Source organism: Alexandromys fortis, unplaced genomic scaffold (assembly GCF_014885135.2).
Source record: "Alexandromys fortis isolate MF-2015 unplaced genomic scaffold, M_Fortis_MF-2015_v1.1 scaffold_28, whole genome shotgun sequence".
Classification (NCBI taxonomy): domain Eukaryota; kingdom Metazoa; phylum Chordata; class Mammalia; order Rodentia; family Cricetidae; genus Alexandromys; species Alexandromys fortis.
The window spans coordinates 984,401-1,003,645 of record NW_026067901.1 but is presented as its reverse complement, the minus strand read 5'-3'; the positions used below and the strand labels follow the sequence as shown (position 1 = coordinate 1,003,645).

General features: G+C 44.7%; 1 protein-coding gene across 1 annotated transcript in view; it reads left to right on the top strand.

Annotated features, from left to right (window-relative positions):
- The window catches only part of Pced1b (PC-esterase domain containing 1B), a 538,744-nt gene that overhangs the window by 118,420 nt on the left and 401,079 nt on the right, over positions 1–19,245 (top strand). The window lies entirely within an intron of this gene.

Here is a 19,245-nt window from a genome sequence, read left to right as displayed (position 1 = left end):
GTTGATGAAGGGATTTTAAGGCTCAGGGAAATTGCAATGCTGGATTGGTATGCTGCATAAAACTTAATCCTATCAGATGCAAAATGGTGAGGGGCACCAGCTCGTTTGAAGAGCTTTGTTGTCACCCTTTTCCTTGGTCCAGACCTTGGGGTTGGAGATGCTACTGCTCAGGTGGATGAATTAAGAGGGACTTATGGCATTGTACAAGGGTATCTGTACACTGGGGGAAAGGAGACAACCAGGGGTCTATTGGATATTGGTTCTGAATTGACACTGATTCCAAGAGACCCCAAGAAACATTGTGGCCCTCCAGTTAAAGTTGTGACTTACGGAGGTCAGTTCATTATTAGGGTTTTGGCTTAAATATGACTCATAGTAGATCCATTGGGTCCCTGAACTCACCAGAGGGTATTTTCCCAGTCCCAGAATATAACTGGGATAGATATACTTAGAAGTTGGCAGAATTCTCACACTGGTTCCCTGACCTGTCAAGTGAGGGTTGTCATGGTTGAAAAGGCTAAGTAGAAGCCCTTAGAGTTGCCTCTGCCAAGGAAAATAGTGAATCCAAACCAGTATGGCATCCCTGGAGGAACTGCAGAAATCAGTGCCACCATCAAGGACTTGAAAGATGCAGGGGTGGTGGTCCTACCGCATGTCCCTTTCATTCTCCTTTCTGGCCAGTGCAGAAGACAAATGGGTCATGGGGAAGGACAGTTGGCTATCGAAAACTCAACCAAATAGTGACTCTGATTACAGCTGCTGGACCAGATGTGGTGTCCTTACTTGAGCAGATTAGCACATCTGGTACATGGTATGCAGCTGTTGCTCTAGCAAATGCCTTTTTCTTGGTATCTGTCCACAAGAAGCCATTTAATTTCAGTTGCCAAGTCTAGCAATATACCTTTATAGTTTTACCTCCGGGATATATTAGCTCTTCAGTCCTGTGTCATAACTTAGTTTAAAGGGGTCTTGGTTGTCTGTTTCTTACATAAAATATGACATTGATACACTATATTGACAACATTTTGCTGATTGTACCAAGTGAGCAGGAGGTAGCAACCACTTTGGACTTGTTGGTAATATGTATGCACACCAGAGGATGGGAAATAAATTCAATTAAAATTCAAGGGCCTTCTACCTCAGTGAAACTCTTCGGGGCCCAGTAATGTGGGGCATGCAAGAGATACTTCTAAAGTGGAGGATAAGTTATTGTACCTGGCCCTTCCCACCACCAAGAAAGATCCCAACTGTAGTGGGTCTATTTGGATTTTGCAGATAGTACCTTCCTCACCTGGGTGTGTTACTTCAGCTATATATCAAGTGACTCAGAAAGCTGATAGTCTGAGTGGGGCCTGGAACAGGAGAAGGCTCTTCACTAGGTCCAGACTGCTGTGCAGGCTGCTCATCCACTTGGACCATATGAGCCAGTGGACCCGATGGTACTTGAGGTGTCAGTGGCACCTTTGGAGCCTTGGCAGGCACTTATAGGTAAATTACAGAAGAGAGCTTTGGAATTTTGGAGCAAGGCTCTACCATCATCTGCAGACAACTAATCTCCCTTTGAGAGACAGCTCTTGACCTACAGCTGAGCCTCAGTGGAAACTGAACATTTGACAATGGGCCACCAAGTTACCATGCAGCCTGAGCTAGGATGTGCACAGCAGAGATCATTATCAAATGGAAGTGGTATCTAAGTGATTGCTGATGGTACAAGCAAGTTACGTGAATTGCCCAAATGCCTATGGTTTCTTCTCCCATTACACTGACATCTGCTGCCAAGCATTCACCTGTAGCCTCATGAGTTCCTGTGACCCTTTGACTGTGGAAGACAAGACTAGGACCCGGTTTACTGATGGCTCTGCAAATCATACAGGCACTACCCACAAAGTGGACAACGGGAGCATAACAACCCCTTTCTGGGACAACCCTGAAAGGCACAGGCAAAGGGAAATCTTCATAGTGGGCAGAACTTGGGGCAGTACACATGGTCATTTTGTTTGGAGGTACAATTATTCACTAGATCACATGATTGGCTAGAGCCATTGGTTTGATCAGGTGGTCGAGGACTTGGAAAGAGCATGATGGGAAAACTGGTAAGAAAGACATCTGGGGAAGAAGTATGTGGATAGACCTCTCCAAATGGACAAATGATGTAAAGATACTTGTGTCCCATGTAAATGCTCAAAGGGCAACCTCAGCTGAGAAGGAGTTCAGTAATCAGGTAGACGGGGTGACCCTTTCTGTGCAGTCAGCCTCTTTTCCCAGCCATTCCTGTCATTGCCTAATGAACCCATGGACAAAATGGTCATGGTGGCAGCGATGGTGGTTTATGCATGGTCTAGACAACGTGGACTTTCACTCACCAGGGTCGAACTGGTTACAACTGCCAGATCTGCCAACAGTAGAGACCACCACTGAACCCCAGATATGGCATGGGCACAGCCATATCGGCTAGAAACAGCAAGGTCATGAAGCCAGCACAGCTGTTTGACACAGTTCCAGCACAGCTGAGCCAATGCTGTGATCGTGGTCATGCTGCCTCTCGGTTTCGGTTTTGGTCTCTGGGTGTCACATTCTTGGGGGACTTTCCACATTACGATTAATTTTATGTTTTTTTTTTTCCCAGGAAAAATATGTCTAAATACCTTTAGGAAAGTCCTAAACGTTCTACTCCTTGCAGGGAAACAACCTTATCTGGCTCTGGAACTCTTCCTTATGCCCTGGAGATTGTGGTAAGCACAAAGACACTAGAGATGTCTTTATGAGGCCATGGCTCTAGGATCTTCATGGTACATCTGCCCCTAAGCGAACTCGGGAACAGAATAGTCAGAACAGTATAAGCTTAGCAGAAGCTGACAGGCTCCAACCGGCCAGGAGAATTGGCAGCAGATCACAGTCCTCCTTCCACACTGAGCTCAGAGTTTCCTGAAAGTTTAGCTTCCAAGATAAAGGTCGTACAGGGTGTGCCCCTAGAGGAGAAGAACTCAGTAGCACAGTTAGATTGGCTAAAATAACCTTTTCCCTACATAATAGGTGGTATAGATGACATAAGGAGGTAAGAAAAGAGTCAGTTATCAGGATTGGCCATTCATAAAAAGACTGGCTCACACCAGGCGATGGTGATATCATTTAACCAGGAACAAAAGTATTTTCTTAAACAAATATATAGATTTTTATAGAGCTTGTAAGTGCAAATATTGCATTTATACCAGAGATTGAATAGCAGCTGCAGCAGTTTTTGTGTCTGAGGAAGTTTTCAGGCTCACGCTGACTTGTAAGCAGCTTTTTGACAACCAAGGGTTAATAATACATTGATCAAAGCATGGCGACTCACCTGCACGGACTCAGATATTTTCTATCTGTCTAACACTTTGAAACCTCAAATACTGCCAGCCTGAGACCAGGCTGCCGTACATTCAGGATGCTTGCTTTGGCAGAAATATTCTCTAGAGTCTTTAAAGTTGGGTTATGGGTCTGATAGTTGAAAGCAAAATCTGTTCTATCTGCACTTGCTAAATGTAACCGAATCTATGACCCTGGGCATGCAATAGAAAGTCACACATGTTTCTGGGACAAAATGATATAATCTGTATCTCTGGAAAAATCATGAGTTTGTGTTTGTTTTATGAAATCTGTATTAATAAAGAAGCAACTTGACTGCTAGTCGGTAAGAGCTGTGAGATTCTCCCAGCTTCGCTGCCTGACTCAGTCATCCCTCATAGACTCCTTACCTACTCTCTGGGACCTGGCCATTGCTAGGACTGGTCGCTGCCATGGCACCATTTCCCAGGGTCAGCAGACAGCAACCTGGTGGCAGGTTGGTGACATTGGACCACTTCTTCATGGAAAGGACATTTTGTCTTTATTGGGGTGGATACTTATTCTGTTATGGGTTTGTTTCTTCCTGCATGTAATGCTTCTGCCAAAACCACCATCCGTGGACTTACGGAATGCCTTATCCACCATCATAGGAGTCCACGCAGTATTGCTTCTGACCAAGGAACTCACTTTACAGCCAGAGAAGTGTAACAGTGGCTTCACAATCGTGGAATCCACTGACCTTACCTTGTTCTCACCATCCTGAAGCAGGTGGCCCGATAGAAAGATGGAATAGCCATTTGAAGACACAGTTATAGCCCTGGAGGGCTAGGGTGTTGTTCTTCAGAAGGCAGTGTGTGCTTTGAATCAACATACGATTTCCAGGATCCATGGGTCCAGGCATCAGAGGTGTCAAAGGGACTGGTTCTACCCACTGTCACTCCTAGCGACCCACTAGGAAAGTTTTTGCCTCCTGATCCTGCCACCTTAAGTTCCGTTGGCATAGAAGTGTTGGTTCCAGAGGGATCCACGCTCCTGCTAGAAGTCACAATACATTTTGGAAACTCAGATTTTCCCCTGGCCAGTTTGGTGCCCTTAAGCCAACAAACTACGAAAGAAATAACAGTGTTAGGAGGAGCAATTGATCCAGGTTATCGAGGGGAAATTGGATTGCTTCTCCACACTGGAAATAAGAAACATTATCTGTGGGGAGCAGGAGAGTCTTCAGGATGTCTCTTGGTGCTACCATTGTAATGGGGTCAAGATCCTCCATCTCGTTCCTTTCGCAGCCATCTAAGGTCTTGCTGGGAGCTGACTCTTGCACGTAACCACTTACACCCCCTGCTGTGGGGAAGTCTCTTAGAGAATTACCCAACCCTGTGCCAGGGGCTTGAGATCAAGATGCCCCAGCCAACTGCTGCCTCTTTGTTCCTGTGAAACCGCTTGCTTGTTCTACCTCCCTCCACAGCTGCCAACCACGATAGGGTTTTTTTTTTTGCCTTTCAAAGCATCACGACTCTGTGAAGATTGTTTCCATATTAAGATGGCAGTCAGTGGCCATCTTAGTAAAGGCTTTCAGACTCTTGTTTTGATGGGTGGTCCTTGGGATCTTTGCCCCATAACGCTATGTCCTGTGATTATAAATTCCAGCTAAGGTCACATGACCAGTGCGGAAACAAGGGTTGTGATTGATGTGAGTGTTTTTGTCATATTTGTTAAGAACAAACACTTGTATTTTCTTTATCATGAAATGTAACATCAATTAAGAGACTATCAGTGGTTATTATATTAAAGTTTGAGATACTAAAAGAATGTACTTCAAGGGACATTACCACCTATTGTAAAATATATAATGTGTTTGTGATTGTACATGGGATAGTTATATCATAGTGGGCATAATCATGACCTGGTTATTGTTTTCAACTCAAGAGGCTGGGTACACTTGTGAGGGAACTTTTTCATGCTTAAATTTTTGGAAGTGGGAAGACCCATCTTTAATCCAGATCTTTTGTGGTGGGAAGATCCAGCCTTACTTTGGGCCACACCTTCTCCTGGCAGCCTATATGAAGAAGAAGGAAGCTTGCTCTCTTTGCCTGCTTGCCCTCACTCTCACTAGCAAGTCTGCTCCTTCACTGGCATCAGAGCCTACTCTTTCAGGATTCTGATGTATACTGAAGACCGGCGAATTCAGCTTCATGGACTGAACAACTACCAGATTCTTGGACCTTCCATTGGTTGGTAGATAGCCATTGTTGAACTAGCTGAACCTCCGCCTGTAAGCCAATCTACCAAATCCCTTCTATATGTATAGATCCATTTGATCAGTTCTGTTCCTCTAGAGAATCCTGACTGATAGACCATGATTCCAGGATAAAAATCCTTGCTTTAGGGCTGTATGTTACACCATCCAAACATGACTAAGTTTGTGCCAGCCCGTACTAGAACAGCCTGCCGAGTGTTGGCATGCAGTGGAAGAATTCCATCCTGGGCATCTGGTGTCTGTATTAGGTCCACAGAATATCCCCAAATGCATCACAATGTTACATGGTAATTGGGGAGTGACAAAGAGCAATATTCTGAAGCTGAGCAGCTGTCAGCAGCACCGCCCTCTTTAAACATGGGACTCTAGTTCCAAGGCAAGGCCCATCTTAAAAAGTCAAGAGCACCCCAGAGCTTCTCTGGCAAACTCATGTAGTTTGGGTGCCAGGCCTGGGCTCTGGTGCCATCATCTACTGTCCTCAACATGTACCTTGGCTGATATAGTACTTCTTGAACTTGGCATATTATTTTCACATCTTATTCCCATGGTAAATAAAATGGGCTAGTCTGGGCAAGTGTTTTTTTGTTGGTGTTTGTTTTTAAATTTATTTATTTTGCTAGTATGAGTGATTTTTACCTGCCTGTATATATGGGCACCACATGAGTGCCTGGTGCCTGTGGGTGTCAGAGGAGAGCACTGAACTCCCTGGAAGAGAAGGTACAAATGGTTGTGAACCATGTGGGTACTGGAAATTGAACCTAGGTCTTCTGCAAGAGCAACAAGTGCTCTTAGCCACTGAGCCATCTCTCCGGCCCCTTGCCAAGTAAATTTTGATCGTGTATTTTGCCTCATCAGCCATTCTAACCCTATCTGCACCATGTATAATGACAACGTTCTCAATGTTATTTAGCGTGTTGCAAGGCCTTTCCTGGAACTGAGGTTTCAATTCAGTGTGTCCAGAGTGAAAGCCTAGAATTTGAATATCTTGGAAGGTTGTCGAAGAGGGCCATGCTCAAAACCACTGCTATTAAGGTTTCTCCCCCTAAAATATGAAAAGTACAAAACACCTAAATCTGGGTTGTGATGGCATGTTTTCCTACTCCTCCAACATAATGCAGGTCTAGACATTGTCCTAGTGAGGGTTTCTGTTGCTGTGAAGAGACACCATGACCACAGCAACTCTTATAAAGGAAAACATTTAATTAAGCTGGCGGCTTACAGTTCAGAGGTTCAGTCCATTATCATCATGATGGAGAACATGGTGGTGTGTAGGCAGACATGGTGCTAGAGCTGAGAATGCTACATCTTTCAGGCAACAGGAAGTTGACAGAGACACTGGACAGTATCCCAAGAATAGGAAACCTCAAAGTCCACCCCCACAATGACACACTTCCTCCAACAAGGCCATACCCATTCCAACGAAGCTATACCTCATAAGGGTGCCACTTTCTTTGAGATTATGGGGGCCAATTACATTCAAACTACCCTATTCCACTTCCTGGCCCCCATAAGCGACCTTGGTTTCTTTATTGTGTGATTTCACTTTCGCCAGTGTTTACTATAAAGCCGAGTTAGATCCAGGGAGGCTGGAGCAGAGTCAAGTGGAATACTTCATTGATGAGAAAGCACAGCTCACATTGTATGGCAGCATCCTCTCAGCATTAGGTAGTAATACTGATCATCACGTCTTCCTGGAATCATGCTTCCTGGACTACCTGGAATCATGCTTCCTGGAATCCTCTCTTAGAATTGTTAGGGTCCTGTGAGGTGATACTATGATGCCCTATACATATTCCAATGTTTTCAGCTGCTGGTGATTCATGCGTCAAACAGTGATTGCATTATGGGTAGAAAAATGGTGACTTATATTTTCCCTCCATTAACCAGAATTGCCCGCCACTGAAGTATGACAGTGAGTTAGGCCAGATACCTCATTCCAGTTAGCTTGACCTATACCAACAAGAGCCAAGCACAGAAGAAAGTCCTGACCCTGGTCATATGAAATGGAGTTCTCCATAAAATCTAGGGCTTTGAGGCACCCCAGGGGCCCCAGTGCTAACACAGATGGTTGAAGTAAGCTAAGCACTGAACTCCCAGCAAAGATACAGGTCCCACAGACACAAACATATTGATAGAGGGTGAGTACTCATGGTTTTGAGGGTCGGAAGGAGCCGATGGCTAGCCATTAGGTAAGACTTTACAAAAAACAGCCCTTACTATAGATGTTGAGTGGGGAAAAAAATCCCTTTGTACGTGACATCATCTTCATTGTGGGACTGCATCTTTCCTAACTAGCCAGCATAGCCAACTGAAGGTATTAGCATGTCTGTGAGTTAATGCACGCTATCCTAGTGTACTAGTCTTCTACTAGTTTGTTGGCAAATGCGTATTTGTTAATTTTTAAAAGAAATTATTTTGTATCAAGAAAAACATTAAATCCTCATAGTTATAAAGTCTAGATAAGAAATTCACATTATATAAGAGTATTTAAGGAAATTGCTAGTAGGGGTAAGAGTATAATACCTTATTAAGAAATGTCTTCAATTTTCTTTTGATTTCTTTTGAGTTGGGTGGGGTTTGGGTTTGTGAGGCAGAGGCTCATGTAGTCAGACAAGCCTCACGCTCAATATGTAGCGGGGTAGCTGGGGATGACTTTGAACCTGTTCCTCCTGCCTCCACCTCCACCAAAAAGGAACCACCGGACCCTGCCACTAAGTAATTACTTAATACTCGGGTCTCAAACCTTCTTATGAAAATTATGGGGAGACTTAACCTTCATAGTATAACGACTATGTAGTATACTAAACCTTCATAGTCTATCTACTAAAGGATTACATTTAAGCCTCATTAAAATAACTGTATTCTGTATTCACTTCATATAATGTCATTTGCTTTATAAATAATAATAATGCTTTTTCCAAATGTTGAATGAAGTAAGTACTCCATAAGTATAGTGGGGACCTGGGAGATGGCTCTGGGGAAACACTTGACTTGCAAACATGATGACATGAGTTCAGCCCCTGGTCCTCCATGGGATTAGAGAACTGATTCCTGCAAACGGTCTTGTGACATGACACGTGCACTGTGGGTCACACGCACTTACATCCACGCAAAAACATAATAGTAAAAATATTTTTTAAATTATTGTTGGATTCAAGGTCTCCGTTCATAAATCAGTCTTCTGGTACTATGGACAGTCAGTACTAGGTACAGTACAGTCAGTACTGTAAAGCTCTGAGGGCTGGGATGTACTTTATGGTACAAGGCTTCTTAGCATGCAAAAGGCTCCAAGGACCGAACAACAGCCCTCAGAGTGTGACTGCTACACGGCCAATACTGTGAACATCTGTAGAGCTAAGCATGGTGTTGCAGGCCTGTAATCCTAGCACTTCGGAGGAAGAATCAGATACAGCGTGAGTTTGAAACCCACTTGGACTACATGCCGAGTTCCCAGGGTGGCCTGGATTACAAGCAAGATTTTCTCTGCTTAAAAAAAAAAAAATCACAGCATTCAAGAGATGGAAGAAAGAATCACGAGCTCAGAGCCAGCCTTGACCACTTAGCCTACTCTCTTATAGAACCCAGGACCACCTGAAATGTCCCGACACGAGTAAGAGGACACGAGATGCAAACAAACCCACTTAGGAGTTTATTAGAAGAGGGGGGTGCTCACAGGCCTGAGGAAACGTGTACGGGGGCGGGGGAGAGGGCAAAGATGTGCGACCAGCTTTTAAAAGCCGCCTAGCACATGTGCTCAGGGGGAAGCCGCTAATGATGGGCGACCCATGCCTTGCACATGCGTACAGGGGTTTGCGTTTGTTTGAGTATGTCAGTCACTGATGATGCAGATGGCAGGGGACCCATGCATGCACCAAGGGCTTTAGTTGAGTCACACGTGGAAGTAACCACGCATGTGCGCACATGGGTCACGTGGGCCCTTTGTTCCCAAGGGTCCGCCCACATGTGCCTGCCTTTAGGACCCAGAAATGCAACTTTATGGGTGGCTGAATAATTACACCACCAGCTCAGAGGTGGCTCCACCCACAATGGGTCGGGCCCTCCCATACCAATCACTAATTAAGAAAAGACCCTACAGGCTGTCTACAGCCTGATTTTCTGGAGACATTTTCTCAGTTAGGTTTTTCTCCCCTCGGATGACTCTAGCTTGTGTCAGGCTCACATAAAATGACCCAGAAAAGACATTTATACTTCAAAATAACAGTACCAGGGCAAGAGAGGTGGCTCAGCCAATAAGAGCAAGAACTGCTCTTGCAAAAGACAAGTTTGATTCCCAGCACCTACATCAGGAGCCTCACAACTGCCTTTAACTCCAGCTCCAGGGAGCCTGTACCCTCTTCTGGATGCCTCAGAGACCTGCATGCTCAAAGACACACATGATGCAAAAACTAATAAAAGAACTCTATCTGAGCCAACAGTTCCCACAGCCTTGTAAATGGTGCAATCTCTGGAAAGCACTTAGTACAGTGTCTGAGTACATAGTAACTAGTCCATTCAGTTAAAATATAGTCAATTTAAGATGTAGCCCTGGTTTATCATTTCTAGATCCTAAAAAGCAAGGGCCAACCGGAATGCATGGTGGACTATGAAGACTCTTTATGGGTTGTTTATTTTAAGGACAAATGTTGACTTTTGAAAGGCCAAAGCCGGAAGACAGCTGGAGCAATGGCCATAGCAAGCTGCGTTAATGGACTCTCTCTATCTCCATAGCCTGGAAAGGACAGCATTACAAAGATGACTCTTCACCCTGAGGACAAAACATCCCATGATATTTTCTTTTTAAAAAAAGTATGGCCTTGTATTGAAATATTCAAGTAAAGTACACATGGAGACATTTGGATACAAGCCAGGTGTACACATAAACATTTGGATGCTGTAGCTAGCTTTATATTCAGTCTAGAAAGAGTTTGTCTAATATCAGCATAGAAAAAAAAGAGCATATTGCATCCATGTTTGGTGACTAGAACCCAGACAAAACGATAATGGGAATGGCAGGTCAGCCCTTATGTGCTGCTGTTCCACAGTTCCCTTGCTCAGATCCAAGAGATGCCTGCGTTCCACAGTTCAGAGAGACCTCCAGGTCATCTCACCCATTGCTCCCTTGCTCAGGCTGTTCCCAGAGGATGATGGGATATTGATGGACCAACTCCAGGTTCTTTCTCTTCCTTATCCCTTCCTATGAGGGCATATGGCTATTCTAGAGTGTTCTTTGCATATCTGTGTTACTTATATCTCACACACATATTTACATATATATGTACACACATATAAAAGACCTTCTGTTACGTTCATAGGACAAATGTATTGTCTCAGCCCCATATATTTAGAGATCAGTTGAAGATGACCCTTGTCAGGACTTTCAAATATTTTAGAGGTCTTGGGACATGACTCCATGGTAGAGCACTTGCCCAACATGTGTGAGTCCCTAAGTCCATTCTCCAGCACCACACACACACACACACACACACACACATGTGCGCATGCGCGCGCGCACACCCACACCCCCCCACACACACCATGGTAGAGGAGATTCAACACACTCAACCACCTTTAATCTAGAAGACAGTGCTCCTGGGAGAAACAGCCTCGAATGCGCAGGGACTGAAAGGAGGGAAAGCTATCATGAAAGGACAGGAACGGGGAGGACACACACGGCGGCCCTGCCTTATAAAAGATAGACAAGGTTAGCTTCTGCTGCCAGAAGGTGGCCTCATCCTAATCAGGGTGACATTAATAAGAATTCAAATGCAGGACAGAAAAGAAAAGCGTGTTACAGAATAACCAAGGACTGGAAAACACACAAGGACAACTGGCTTGTTCTGGCTCACGGTTCTAGTTTAATGACAAGGGATCACACGCAGGGATAACCTTCTTGCTGACAGTATCCTTAGCTGACACAAGGCTTCACATGGCAAGTTAGATCATGTGTGTGCTCCTATCTTACAGGATTAAATCATAGGCACCACCCTGATGACCTCATGGACTCCCGAACACCCCCTGCTTCTAAGTGTGATGCGTGAATTATTGTCGCCATCCATCTCTGAGATGGGGTCTCATTGTGTTGCCCTGATTGGCCTTCCGGGACCTCAGTGCATAGATAGGCCTTGAACTTACAGGAGATGCACCTGCCTCTGGCTCTCAAGTGCTAGCCTTAAAAATATGTGCCACCACTCCCAGAAAGTACCTCACAGTGGAGGTCACATTTCAAGGTGTCTTTTCCTGAAGGAACATTTAAACATAGCCCCACAGACCAAGGGATAGTTTACTCATACTAAAGTACAGACCCAAGAAGGGACATGGAGGTCAAGAAGTTCTCTAGTTTTGGGATCTCCTGTCCCACACTGTTAGACGGATGGATCAAAACAGCATACATTTATTGTGCTGCAGTCCTTGAGAACAGAAATGTGGGAAGAAACCAGTCTCACTAGGTTACAAATCAAGGCTTTGGCAGGGCTGTGCTCCCTTATGGAAGGTGGAAACTGTCAACCTTTCTTTTCCAGCTAGAAGCGGCTCCCACTCCCTGCCTTGTAGCACCCTTTTGTCTTCTCAGCCAGGAAAGGTCAAAGCAGATCCTTATTGCATTGCATCACATCTTCTGCTCCCATGGCCACATTTAAGAACATTGTAATGACACTAAGGCTACCTGATGGTATTGAATAATCTACCCAGCCTGCAGCTAGCAGACAGCCGCCCTAGTTCCACCTGCCATTTTATTTTTATATTTATTTATTATTTATTTATTTATTCATTCATTCAGTCATTCAGTCAGTCAAGACAAGTTCTCACAAAGTAGCTCTAGCAGTCCTGGGACTCACTATGTAGACCAGGCTGACCTCAAATTCACAGAGATCTGCCTGCTTCTGCCTCTTGAGTGCTGAGATTAAAGGCGTGCGTCACTACACCTAGCTCTCACCTGCCATTTTTATCCCCTCTTGCTATGAAACCTCTCAGGTTCTGTCTTAAGAAAGATGTCTTTTGGGGGCTGGAGAGATGGCTCAGCGCTTAAGAGCTTTGCCTGCTCTTCCAAAGGTCCCGAGTTCAATTCCCGGCAACCACATGGTGGCTCACAACCATCTGTGATGAGGTCTGGTGCCTTCTTCTGACCTGCAGGAATATACGCAGACAGAATATTGTATACATAATAAATAAATAAATATTAACAAAGACAAAAAAAGAAAGATGTCTTTGGATCTGAAGAGATGGCTTAGTGGTTAAAAGCACTGGCTGCTAGTCCAGAGGACCTGGGTTTAGTTCCCTTCACCCACACAGTGGCTCACAACTGTCTGTAATTTCAGTTTCAGAAGATCCAATGCTTTCTTTTGACCTTCATATATACTAGCACACTTGTAGTACACAGACATACATGCAAGTAGAACACCCATACAGACATGTGGAGGGAGGGGGCAGGAAGGCAGAGAGGGAGGGGAGACAGGCATCTTTGAAAAGCCATTATTCTGCCAACCAGGGGTGAAACTAAGTTTTAAAAGATCATAATCACCACTCCTATTCATTTTTGATGCTACGCATCGAACCCAGAGTTTCACAAATAGTTAGCCATCACTGGCACTGAACCCCACACAAGACCCTGATCTTCCCATCAATAGAGACAACTGTATCTCTGCTAACTAAAGATGGTTTCATTAAAAAAAAACCCTTTAACTCAAATATGTTTTAGCAGGAATTCTAATACATCAGGGGAGTAACTCTGACTGTTTCATACTGTAACCAGGCTATTTCGACCTGAAGCCTGGATCCTGACAGCCCTACCAAGCTAGGCTCCGTCACCTGTCCTCAATAGTCCTATAAAGATGCAATCAACAGTCAACAGCAGATAAAGGAGGTTTATTCAATATGGCCGCATTAGGAGGATAATGAAAAAATGAAGAGGTCTAGTGACTCCCTCCGCAGCCCAAGGTTACCTTTGGGGCACAGACCTGAGATTTAAGTTTTTCCTTATTTGTGGAAGAAGGCACCCACCTGTGCAGGTCAGAGAACATCCTGCAGGAGTCTGTTGGTTCCAGGGGAACTCATGAAAGGTATTCTGCCCTCAGAGTCCTCTTAAAATGCTGGGCGGTGGTGGCGCACCCCTTTAATCCCAGCACTCGGGAGGCAGAGGCAGGCGGATCTCTGTGAGTTTGAGGCCATCCTGGTCTACAAGAGCTAGTTCCAGGACAGGAACCAAAAACTTCAGAAAAACCCTGTCTCGAAAATCAAAAAAAAAAAAAAAAATTGGGTTAAAATAGAGGACAAGAAGGGCTGGAGAGATGGCTCAATGGTTAAGAGCACTTGCTGCTCTTCTAGAGGTCCTGAGTTCAATTCCCAGTAACTACATGGTGGCTCACAACCATCTATAATGAGATCTGGTGCCCCCTTCTGGTGTGCAGGTATGTATGCAAAGTACTTCTACATAAATAAAATTAAAAAATAATAGAGGGCAAGAGACCCGCTAAGTGGCCAAGGTGTGGTCCAGCCCACCAATGTCTCTCCCAGGTGGTCTGACATTTTGTCAGCTGTGTGAAATCTCTTCCTGGGAGGCAAATTCTTCTTCTGGCTTCACCAGGCCTCACTCAGCCTTTTCCTAGTATGTTTTTGGGGAGGTCTGAACAGATGTCTGTTCAACCCTAACAGAGAAACAGTAGTCCACCAAAGTGATGAAACCATTAAAATCCAACTTGGTGAACAAGTGAGTTTTATTAGGGTTATTGTGGTAGTTTGAATTACATGCTTATCTGGAAGGATTAAGAGGAGTGGCCTTGTTGGAAGAGGTCCATTGCTGGGTGCTGGGATGGGTTTTGAGGTTTCAAATGCCTATGCTCAGTCTCTCTCTCTCTCTCTCTCTTTCTCTCTCTCTCTCTCTCTGTCTGTCTGTCTGCTGTCTAAGGAGCAGGATGCAAAACTCTCAGTTACTGCTCCAACATGCTGCCTGCCTATGTTTCCATGCTCTCTGTCATGATGATAATGGACTAAGCCTCTGAAACTGTGCCCATGCCCCAATTAAATGCTTTCCTTTATAAGAGTTACCTTCTTTTATAAGAATTGCCTTGATCATGATGCCTCTTCACAGCAATAAAGCACTAACACAATGACAGAAAGCAGACAGCTGCCGTCACCAAAGCCACCCCCACATGGGTGACTGCCCACAAAATTAGGAAGCCTGGAGCATACTGCATGGCCTGCAGGCAGATCAACAGCTTGGAGAATGTTCTTTGCAGGTAGTTCAGTGTTCTGAGAGTCTTCCAAGGTACTCTACTGCTCTCTTTCTTCCAGGATACTTGGTTTGAACTTCTTTTAGGCAGCTCAGCTTGTCTGAGAATCTCCTAGGCAGTTTAGTTTGTCTGAGAGTGATGAAAGTCACCTTTACCACTTATATGCTCTTGGGGGGGGGGGGGAAGCTTATGAGTCTGGTCAATTTCATGGACTTCCTGAAGCTGTTTTAAGTTGTTTACTTCCTGTCTCAACAGGCTTTCCTCCATGCTAGAAGGTTTCACCTCTCCTTAGAACATCCTGTTTTGTCATTCACGGTTAATCCTCTTGTTTCATCTCCCTTTTCAAATCCTATGTTTTAAGAAGTTTCCTCCCAAGATGGAAGGTCTTACTCTCAGAAGAAATTGTTATGCAACATTCTTCAAGGAGTCAAGATTCCTGGGGAGATTGTGATTCCTCAGGAACCATGGTTTCAAAGGTCTGATAGCCAAAGTGGGGGTAAAAGTGCCCAGAGACTGTCTTATCTCCAGTCAGGATACCATGATTGGCAGTTATAGCTGACTCTGATTAATAAAAAAAAAATGGGAAAATAAATTAGATATTCACAAATGCAGTGAATATTCCCCAAAATAATATTCCCAAATATAGGGTTATTTGAAAGGAAAAAAATCATAAAATGAGATCTCAGTGTGGTGGTTTGAATGGGTATGGCCCCCCATAGAGTCATGTGTTTGAATGTTTGGCCCATAGAGAGAGGCACTGTTGGGAGGTATGGCCTTGCTGGAGTAACTGTGGCCTTGTTAAAGAAAGTGTGGTATTGTAGAGGCGGGCTTTGAGGTCTCATATATGCTCAAGCCATGCCCAGTGTGACAATCTTTTTCCTGCTGCCTGTGGCACAACATGTAGAACTCTTCATCTCTTTCCCCAGCACCACGTCTGCCTGCATACCACCACGTCTGCCTGCACACCACCACGTCTGCCTGCACACCACCACGTCTGCCTGCACACCACCACGTCTGCCTGCACACCACCACGTCTGCCTGCATACCACCACGTCCCACCATGATGATAATGGGTTAAACCTCAGAAATTCTAAGCTAGCCACAATTAAATGTTTTCCTTTATAAGTGTTGCCGTGGTCATGGTGTCTCTTCACAACAATAGAAACCCTAACTAAGACACTCAGTATTGGAAAGATTGGGAAACACTGCCTAAAATACAAAGCCCTTGGCCATTCCCATTGGACTCATCAGTGTTCTCCTGTATACACTTTTCTCTACTGTTGACAGATCTCTGGAGTTGGAGGTGGGAAATATTTTTTTAAAAGATTTGGTAACCATATTTCATCTTCCAACTTGTTCATAGTTTTTGATCAATTATTCATCTCATAGCACCTGTCCCTTAAAGACTATCTTGTCTGTTGATTTTATGGATGGCAAATCAGGATGTCTGGAAAACAAAATACTGCCTCTTCGAAGCACACAGCATATCAGATGAAATACCCCCGATTTATAAGGTGCAGATAAGAAAAGCAAAAGCCTCAGCACCGTGGAACGGAAGTGGTTTCAAACACAAGCAAGAGGCCAGAAAATCCATCTCAGTGCTGGCATGGTGCAGGTCTTCAAATGGCCTTTGTTTATTTCATCACCAAACATCATTTAAAATGTATCGGGAACTATTGGAGCATGCCTCTACCCAGCTGTTTATCACTCTAAACACAGACAAATGCCTTTTTTCTTCTTAAAACAGATGTCTGTGTGAAATACAGTTTTCTCAAGTTTCTGTTTATGGTTCTGGTTATACGGACAGAAAAAAAATCTCAACAGAGAAGATTATCAGTTAGGCACATGAGACTGACCTGTGCTCTCATTTTTATTACAACTAAAATTTGATCACCTACTATGTGCCAGGCATTGCGCAGAACAGCGATGTCACTAGCGGCTCAAAGTGTGTGCTATAATCAGTCTTCGCTCTGATGGGGAAACTGAGCCCTAAGAGGTTGGTGTTCTTGGTGAAGCTCAGAGTGTTGATGAGGAAGGAAAAGGGCTCGGTCCCTGGCCATCTGCGTTCTTCTTTTGAGACAGGATCCCGTATAGCCCAGGCTGGCCTCCCGTTCCCTGTGTAGCTGAAGATACCCCAGAGCTGACTATCATCTTGTCTTCACTTTCCATTGCTGAGGTTGCAGTCTTGCTCCACCATGGCCCGTTTATGCTATGGTTAGAGTCCAGGACTTCTTGCAAGCCCGCAAGCACCCTACCAAATGAGCTGTATCTTCAGTCCATCCTGGAAAAGCGTAATTCAGTCACAAGCATCACTTCTTCAAACGTCATAACAGTCTTGTGCTTCCCCATCCAGGTCCACGTTGGAATTCCTTAGAGAGTTTTTTGCACTTTGCCATTATCTACAACCCGCTCAAGTCAACCTTTAAAACACAGCATTGCTAATGATGGCAAACACATTGGGCTTGTTGTTAGCCTCGGACATGCCCGTTTGCAATACTCCTTCAGTTTGGTTATGCCATGACAGTTCCAAGAACTAAATTATCTGGGTTCTAGCTTGTAGATATTCTCACGCCCATCCTATCAACCCCCCAGTAACTACCAGTTGCCTGGCTTGCTTGCTTCCGTTTTTCCTCCTTCCTTCCTTCTTCCCTCCCTCCCTTCTTTCCTTTCTTCCTTTCTTTTTCTCTTTTCTTGTGACAGGGTCTCACAATGCAACTTAGGCTTAGAATTCACCATGTAGGCCGGGCTGGCCTCAAACTCACAGAGATATGCCTGCCTCTGACCCTGAGTAGCATGGACTTACCACATGCAGCTGAATCAACTGCATGTCCTACTTTCCTGGTTACCCCAATCAGTGACTGACTACAGGCCAAAACAATAGCAAAAATTCAGTCCCCTTTTCTTGTCTCCCTTCTTGCCCCATAACTACCCCATCCTATAGGCAGGCGATGGCTCCCTTTCTTACACTGCAACCCCTTCTGCAGAGTTTGCCCTGGACAAAATTTGTGCTGTCCACTAGTCCCATTTCCCTTTGTCCTGTCTCCTCACCAGCTTGCACTTACTGCGTACCAAGCTCTTCACAAACACACACAGTTTTACCTACTCCTCGAAGAACTGCTAGATGAAGGAAACATTAAAGGTGCTGACTTCCAAATGAGCATGGTGAGACTCAAAAATGTCAAAGACCTCGTTGAAAGTCCTTTGGTCAGTTGTTAATAGAACCAGAATTCCAGTCTCAGTCAAGCTGGCTTCGGCGTCTTCACTCAGGAAACAGCAACCAAGTGACTGGAATAGTAGAGGACCGCCACAACTGACACCGGCCGCTGGAATCCCTGGAGGATGCTGGCACTGGCACCCTCCCGCCCCTGTCCAGTGGCTGGGCAGCATTCGTTCTTCCCCCTTGTGCACTGCAGGAAAGTGGGGAGGAGGATCCTGTGTGGAGGACTGAAGCTACTAAGTGAGTAGATGATAGAATATTGTCCTGTACAACCTCTGAAAGAGCACATCTTGACCATGATTCTCAGTGGAGCCAAACTCTTCAACCAGAGCTGTCTAGACTCTCCTGGAAGAAGTGCACAATAACTCTCACAGAGTATTCCTGCTCGAAAAATCCAATGGCTTCACATTTCTAGAATCAAATACCCTACTCAGGTCAAACAGGAGCCCAGGGGGATATATTATTCCATGAAACATTAGCAGCATGATTGGTAAAAGTCCAGACCAGGGACTCAACCAACTGAAGGTTGCATTTCCTTCTTTTGCTTGGGCTGGGGGTAAGGATGGTGACAGGAAAGAAGGAGATATCAGGAGAGTCTTATAAATTCATTGCAACCTATAAGATGATGAAAATCTTTGCTGACCACACACCAGGTTTGGAATTAATATCTAAAATTTGTGAATAATTTCAAAAGTTAAATACAAAACCCACACAAACCAATAAATGGCTAATGAACTGAGGCGACTTTTCTTGAGTAAAGAATGAAACTGAGCCGGGCGGTGGTGGCGCACGCCTTTAATCCCAGCACTCGGGAGGCAGAGGCAGGCGGATCTCTGTGAGTTTGAGAACAGCCTGGTCTACAAGAGCTAGTTCCAGGACAGGCTCCAAAACCACAGAGAATCCCTGTCTCGAAAAACAAAACAAAACAAGACAAAAGAATGAAACTGACCAATAACACTTAGGAAAATAGCTGGAGAGATGGCTTAGAGGTTAAGAACATTGCCTGTTCTTCCAAAGGTCCTGAGTTCAATTCCCAGCAACCACATGGTGGCTCACGACCATCTGCAATGAGGTCTGGTGCCCTCTTCTGGCCTGCAGGCATATACACAGACAGAATATTGTATACATAATAAATAAATAAATATTTAAGCCGGGCGATGGTGGCGCACCCCTTTAATCCCAGCACTCGGGAGGCAGAGGCAGGCAGATCTCTGTGTGAGTTTGAG